This window comes from Enhydra lutris, unplaced genomic scaffold (assembly GCF_002288905.1).
Source record: "Enhydra lutris kenyoni isolate GAN:26980312 unplaced genomic scaffold, ASM228890v2 scaffoldscaffold2, whole genome shotgun sequence".
Lineage (NCBI taxonomy): Eukaryota > Metazoa > Chordata > Mammalia > Carnivora > Mustelidae > Enhydra > Enhydra lutris.
The window spans coordinates 80,483,731-80,491,200 of record NW_019154086.1 but is presented as its reverse complement, the minus strand read 5'-3'; positions in this window follow the sequence as shown (position 1 = coordinate 80,491,200).

Genomic DNA, 7,470 nt, shown 5'->3' with positions numbered 1-7,470 from the left:
AGGTGAATAACAGTACAAGTAAGGAAAGGATAATTGAGTCTGCTCATCTCTGCGCTAAATCTGGCCAAGTAGAATGGATTGCTTAATGCACTGTCTGGGGGTGGTGGCCAATTTATTCTGGGACACTCAGGCCCTGACTATGGAATTAGGAAGGCAAGTTCTTAAAACCAAACAAAGATGGTATTGAAGTACATAACATTTCTTTTTCCAGCGTGTTTTTTATTAAGGCATGGTATTTGAAGGTAACCCTCAGAGAATCCTGAGGACAGTGACTGGTTGTGGTAGCCACATTGAGCCACAGAAATGTAACTCCATTTTGTCAAAATGAGATTCAAAGGTGATGTTAAAACAAGCTTGCTAACCTTGAGGTAATGTTGGAGTTAATTTATATGTGGACTTTGGGTGATTTGAATCAGAGACTGAAATATAACTTCAAAAAGATTTAAACTCTCTTCCCCGTTACCCATATAAAATGCCCTTCTCCAAAGAACTCTGGTGAGTTTCTAATAGCAAGTTCTTACAAGGCTGACAATGGACTTTTACAGTCTCTGTAAAAATGAAGCATACTTGCAGAGATCAGAATGCCAGTTATTTATCTAAAATTTCTTTCAGAGAAATTACATTATAAAGTATCAAAACCCAGCCTATAACTGACTATAGCAGATGAATGTTTCCATACCAGTGTTGCTACTGGCCAGAAATGTTATTGAAAAGTCAAAAAGTATCCATTGTTTGATATCCAACCACATGTGTAACAAGTTTGAATAAGACAAATGTGATATGGTTTCAACATTTTCAGATAAACTCTGAGTATTCATTTTACATCAGAGATACCTTGAAATACATCACAAGAAGAAGCTGGATGTTTCCTTGATTCGGAATAGAAGGTAGGTGAAAAGTAGAGGAAAAAAAGTAGAGGAAAAAAAATTACAGAATAAGACTTCTTTTAAAAATAAATACTTCAGCATGTTTAACTCATTTGACTCTTTGATATCCTCAAATTATAGTAATAATAGTCTCTTCTTTTGTCTGCTTAGCATGTATTTTCCCTTTTCCTGGAAATTAGCAACTCTATTTTTCTTTTCTTTTTCTTTTTTTTTTTTTTAAGATTTATTTATTTATTTGACAGAGAGACACAGTGAGAGAGGGAACACAAGCAGGGGGAGTGGGAGAGGGAGAGGCAGGCTTCTTGCTGACCAGGAAGCCCAATGCAGGGCTCAATGTGGGGCTTGATTCTAGGACCCCAGGATCATGACCTGAGCTGAAGGTGGATGCTAAATGACCGAGCCATGCAGGCACCCCAGCAACTCTATTTTTCTTTACAAATTAATTCAGGTAAACCCAGCCCCAGTCCATCCTGCTCTGAGGGATGGAAAGTAGCTTATACCCAGTCTAACAAATTTACATTGAGTAGCTCAAGGACAGGCATGTGACTGTGGCTAAGTCTGGGAGTTAAGACCAAGACTTTTTTAGAAATAATTGGAAAGAGAAGCCGAGGGCTGCTGTATGGGGAGAGCCTGCCTGAGAATGAAATTAACACAGAGGACAAAAGAGCTAAGAGATGGATGGAAGCAGTGATTGCAAAGAAGGGTGGGTATTGGGAGGAGACTGACGAAGGGCTGAGGGTACTCCGGGTATATAAAGCTCTTCCTAAAGCTGACTCTCTTCTTTTGGATTTTTTCTGTTATATAAACTAACAATAATCCTTCTTGTATTTATTGTTATTTTAAGCAAGTTTATAATTGGGATCCTGATGCTCATCATTTAAAGATTTAAATGTACAGAAATTGAAATTGATATTTGCAGGGAGAGAAAGTGTAAACTTTTGAGTTGGTTGAGTCAAAGTGGAGTAAGAGAAAGCTAGAATTTGTCTACCCCAGGGAGATCATTGACATTTCCTATTATGCAGTAACAAAGTAGGGTTAAATGATCTCTTGCTGTCTTTCAGGAGTCTGGTGATATACTGTAGCTGGAATTTTAGGCTACTGGGTATAAAAATGTCAGGAAGGCCACTAAATCTTTTACTCCACGTTCTTAAAGTATATGACCAAATGTGGCATGCCTGAAAGCAGATGTGAGGAAAAAAAATACTGTTCTTATTTGTTTGTTTGTTTTAAGTTGAGACGGTCATAGAACTAAAACATTAAGCCCAAACTGTAATGTTTTTTAGAAGTAAACAGAGACAAATATTTCTAGGGACATCATGCAGGAAAAGATTTCTAATGAGAGATTTTTTTTTTTTTTTTAAAGCACACAAAAAAAGAAAAAAAATACAATGGACTTTATCTAAATTAAAAGTTTCTGCTTATTGGGGTGCCTGGGAGACTCAGTAGGTTAAGCCTCTGTCTTTAGCTCAGGTCATGATCTCAGGGTCCTGGGATCAAGCCCTGCATCGAGCTCCCTGCTCAGTGGTGAGTCTGCTTCTCCCTTTCCCTCTGCCTGCCACTTCCCCTTCTTGTGCTCTCCCTCTCTCTTTCTTCCTGTCAAATAAATAAATAAAATCATTAAAAAATGTTTTTGCTCATTAAAATATGCCATAAGAAATCGAAAAGTCTAGAACAATATTTGTAATTCATATGTCTAACAGTATTTAAATGCAAAATATTTAGTTTTACAATTCAAAAGAAAAACAAATTTAAAAATGAGTAAAATATTGAAAGATGCTTTACAAAAGAAAAAATTCTAAGTGGATACTAAGAACATGGAAAGATACGCTGTATCATTAATCATCAGGAAGGTGTGAATTAAAACCGCAATGAGCTACCACATCACCTCAATTAGAAACAATTGAAGGGAATGATACCAAATGGTAGCAAGAATGTGTGGCCACTGGAATCTTCACGAATTGCTGGGGAGATGGTAAAAAGTAGAACCACTTTGGAAATATGTTTGGCATTCTTATAAAGCTAAATATTAACTTAGCTATGTCAAAACAATTCCTTTTCTAGATATTTACCAAGGAGAAATGAAAAAAAATTTATACATCAAAACTTGAGTGTGAGGGTTTATAGCAGCTTTATTCAATTGTATCTCAAAACTAAAAACAGTTCAAGTATTCCTCAACAGGAATTTAGAAAAACAATTTGTGTTGTAGTCATATGCTGGAATGCTATTCAACAATAACAACAATAATCATAATAAATTCTAACAACTACGGACACATAAAACCCAAGGAACGATTCTCAAAATATGCTGAGCAAGAATAGCGACACAAAGGATTACCTACTTTATGTTTTCATCTCTATGCAGTTCAGGAACAGCGTGCCACGATGAAGCATGCCCCCGCTGCCCTTAGCAGAGCCCTCACCCTGCCCCTCACGTTATCCCTTCCCTAATATTAGGCTCTACTATATCTGAGGGTTTTCTTCTGCCTTCCAAATTCAAATGCTCCTCCTGCACTCCCCGTTCCACTCACTCTCCCAGATTTCTTACCCTGGATAGGGTAAAGGAGAAGAGGAAACAAAGTTTTGGTTGATACATTCTATTTGACAGAAAGATTTTCAGAGGGGTGGCAAGGAAGAGCCTTTGCTCTGTGCTGAGTCGACGTGGTTTTTGAAGGGGGCAGCAGTGAACGCTGATACACTTACTATTTCTTTTTTCTTTTCTTTTGTTTTCTTTCTTTCTTTCTTTCTTTTTTTTTTTTTTTTAAAGATTTTATTTATTTATTTGTCAGAGTGATAGAGCACAGGCAGGCAGAGTGGCAGGCAGAGGCAGAGGGAGAAGCAGGCTCCCTGTGGAGCAGGGAGCCTGATGTGGGACTCGATCCCAGGATGCTGGGATCATGACCTGAGCCAAAGGCAACCGCTTAACCAACTGAGCCACCCAGGCGCCCCACTCACTATTTCTGACCTAGATACATTGGCAAGAGGGGAAGATTACGAGAATACTAACCTATGGTGGTAAAATCAGAGCAGTGGTTGCCTATGTTGGACAGAAATTAACTCAAAGAGAGCTGAAGATAACTTTTTAGGGTGATGGGAGTGTTCCTCACCTTGACTGGAGTGTTAGATACATGGATGTATACATTTTTAAAAGTTCATTAAATTATATACCCAAGATCTTTGCATTGCCTTATATCTGTTTTCCTTCAGTGAAAAAATGAAAATTGATGTGCTTAACAATGTTTTTTGTTTGTTTGTTTTTAACTGTGAAAAAAAAAAAGATCTTAAGGCCACAGGCTGCTTTGGGGGCTCGTAATCAGTGATGACAGCAAATCAAGTATTATAGGATTGAAAAAGCGGAATTCTGTGTGAATAATATAGGGTAAAGGAGAAGAGGAGCAGGAAACAGGGTGTCAGACTGGAGCCAAGGAAACCAGAACTTGAATTCTCACTCCCATTCCTGTTTCCTTCTTGCTAGAGGAGATGGTGGAGGCCCATATTCACATTTGTAATGGAAAAGGGCTTTCAACCTAAAATTTATACTCAGCAAACTTGTTAATGAAGTGGGTAGATGGTGCCTGGCTGGCTTAGTTGTTTAGTGTCTGCCTTCAGCTCAGGTCATGGTCCCAGGGTCCAGGGATTGAGTTCCCTGGTACTCCCTGCTCAGTGGGAAGCCAGCTTCTCCCTCTCCCACTCCCCCTGCTGTGTTCCTTCTCTCACCGTCTCTCTCTCTCTGTCAAATAAATAAATAAAATCTTTTAAAAAAAGAATAAGGGATGCCTGGGTGGCTCAGTGGGTTAAGCGGCTGCCTTGGGCTCAGGTCATGATACCAGTGTCCTGGGATCGAGTTCCCCATTGAGCTCCTTGCTCAGTGGGGAGCCTGCTTCTCTCTCTGCCTCTGCCTGCCACTCTGCCTGCCTCTGCTCTATCTCTCTGACAAATAAATAAATAAAATCTTTAAAAAAAATAAATTGGTAGAAGAAGACCATTTTTCAAATGCAAAGGAACTCAAAGAATTTTACTATGTAGAGTTCTTAGGAAGCTCTTGGTGGATGTGCTTCAAGCAAACAAGGAAGTAAATGAAGAGATGAGAAGGCATCACTCTTAAGATCAGGAAATCCCACATAGGATCAAGGAAGAGAACTTGGAGGTCTCAGAATGGCCACTGTGTACCACATGTGGAAGTTGCCCAGTCCTGACTGAGCAGGATAGAAGAGTATGGAAGAGGATTCTTCAAAAGTAAAAGGGGTGGGGCGCTTGGGTGGCTCAGTGGATTAAAGCCTCTGCCTTCAGCTCAGGGCATGATCCTAGGGTCCTGGGATCAAGCCCCACATCGGGCTCTCTGCTCGGCAGGGAGCCTGCTTCCTCCTCTCTCTCTCTGCCTGCCTCTCTGCCTACTTATGATCTCTGTCTGTCAAATAAATAAAATCTTAAAAAAAAAAAAAAGGGTTGCTGACTTTAAAAAAAAAAAAAGTAAAAGGGGTGTGAAAGGGGTGTGTGTGTGTGTTGAGGGTTGGGGTGGGTTGGGTCACAAGACACCACTAGACAGTACTCTACTCAATATAGGCAACCAAGCAGTTTGGAAATCACCACAGACTCCCCAAGAAGATCTCTAATATGATCCCCCAGAAAACAAGCCCATTTATACTTTCTACACAAAAGACTGAATTGCGGTGGCTAAATTATAGAAGTGCCAGTGACATAAGACCTTTGCCACTTCTGTCTTAAGCACTTGACCTTTTTCATCTCCTTCTCCTCCCACAAGTATGGGGGCTGGGGAGAGAGCTCCAAGAGTGAAAGATCAAAGCTATGACCCCTACCCCCTGCAAGTGTCTGAGCTTGGGGCAAGGGAGAACTGAATCAGAGATGAGGCTGAAGGTTTACGTTGGAATGGTCTGGACATAATATCCGAGAGTGGTCACAATTAACTTTCTCGTACAAATGAAAATGACTGGAGGGTGATGGGGGAAGGAGATCTGACAGAGCAGGTTTAAATTAAACTCAGCCATGGAGAAAAATGATCTCTTCCCTTGATTTTACGCTCTTGAGTTCAGACTGTACAATAATCTACTTAAAGCATCTCGTTCCTGCCTGTTATGATGATTAAAGATTTAGCTTTCTATTTGTCTGTGATCACCGCCTACATTTCATCCCTTGTGGCCAAATAGACTTCTACCACAGTACTGGATTCAGTGTATTTTCTGTTGACATGATCATGACTACGTAAGGATTGTTCATTGTGAGTCTAAATAGACTACTATGATCACCTTTGCTACAAAAGTTTGCATTTTCCCGAGTTATACCGTGACTTAACTTTTCAAAACTTGATCAGAAAATCAGCAACTATGTTTTTAGCACAATAAAGATCTTTAATAATCATTGGAAATGTGTATATGTTGCTAAAATACTAGGTATGCATGAAGTTACCTGTGATGATTTATATTATTTGTTTGACCCTTTCTTTTTTCTTTCCCTTTTTTTTTTTTTTTTTTTTTGGTGACTCTTTTTGAAATTAAGGTGTTGTGCATTCTGACTCCACTGTGGGACAGTCCTAGCCTTTTGACTGTTTTTTCCTTTAAACTCTGGTCATTTGTTTTTGATTTATTGAGTGAAATAGAGTAAGTCTTCTCACATAGACTACACCATATTTAAACAGCTCTATAGCTACCTATTTTCTGGGGCCATAAAATCAATTAGATACTATGGTGAGTACTGTGAAGTGTGTCAACCTGGCGATTCACAGACCTGTACCCCTGGGGCTAATAATACATTATATGCTAATAAAAAATAAAAATTATACAAAAAATAATTAGATAGATGGAAATATAGATAAACAGATATAAAAAATATATTGCAATAAACAAATATCATATATGTAATATGACTTGTGTAAAATTGAGATAAATTACTTCATAGTATTGTTGTAAGGATTTACTGAAATAATTTATCTAAAAAGTGGTACCTGTCAAATAAGTGCTCAATAAATATTTTTATTATTTTCAGGATAATATATAAAGTCATTCTCTCATATCATACATTGAGAAATATGGACACATTCCAATTATTTAAAAAGTACAGAGCACAGTATTGAGGTTTAGGGGACATAATTTTTAGTCCTAACTTCTACAACCAGCTAGCTTTTCAGTTTTTACTAAAATGTCCCACCTCTAAGGGCCTCGGTCTCCTCAAATATCAACCTAAAGGTCTAATATACCCCTTCTATTTAAAGTCTACATCAACCTTTAACTTCCATGATTTTCTAACTTTAATAGCCTTCTAAACATGGAAGATTTGTAAAATTGAAAAAACTAACAGGGAAAATTAGAGGCAAGGACTAAGCTATGAAAATGCATTTTGTAGTAGCCAGTCGTGCAAAGGACTCAGGCAGAAGTTAAGCAATAGTTTGGAGTTGTTACATACTGAGCACTTCACCTTAGCAAGGCTCTTCGTGAAGAACTGGACTCAGGGCTGGGACATAAAGGATTCCTGAAAATTTAGGGATTATATTGCAAATACTATTCTATATTTATTAAAAGTATGTCTTTAAAGCTATGGGTACAAGCTATAGTTTTTTTTTTTTTTTTTTTTT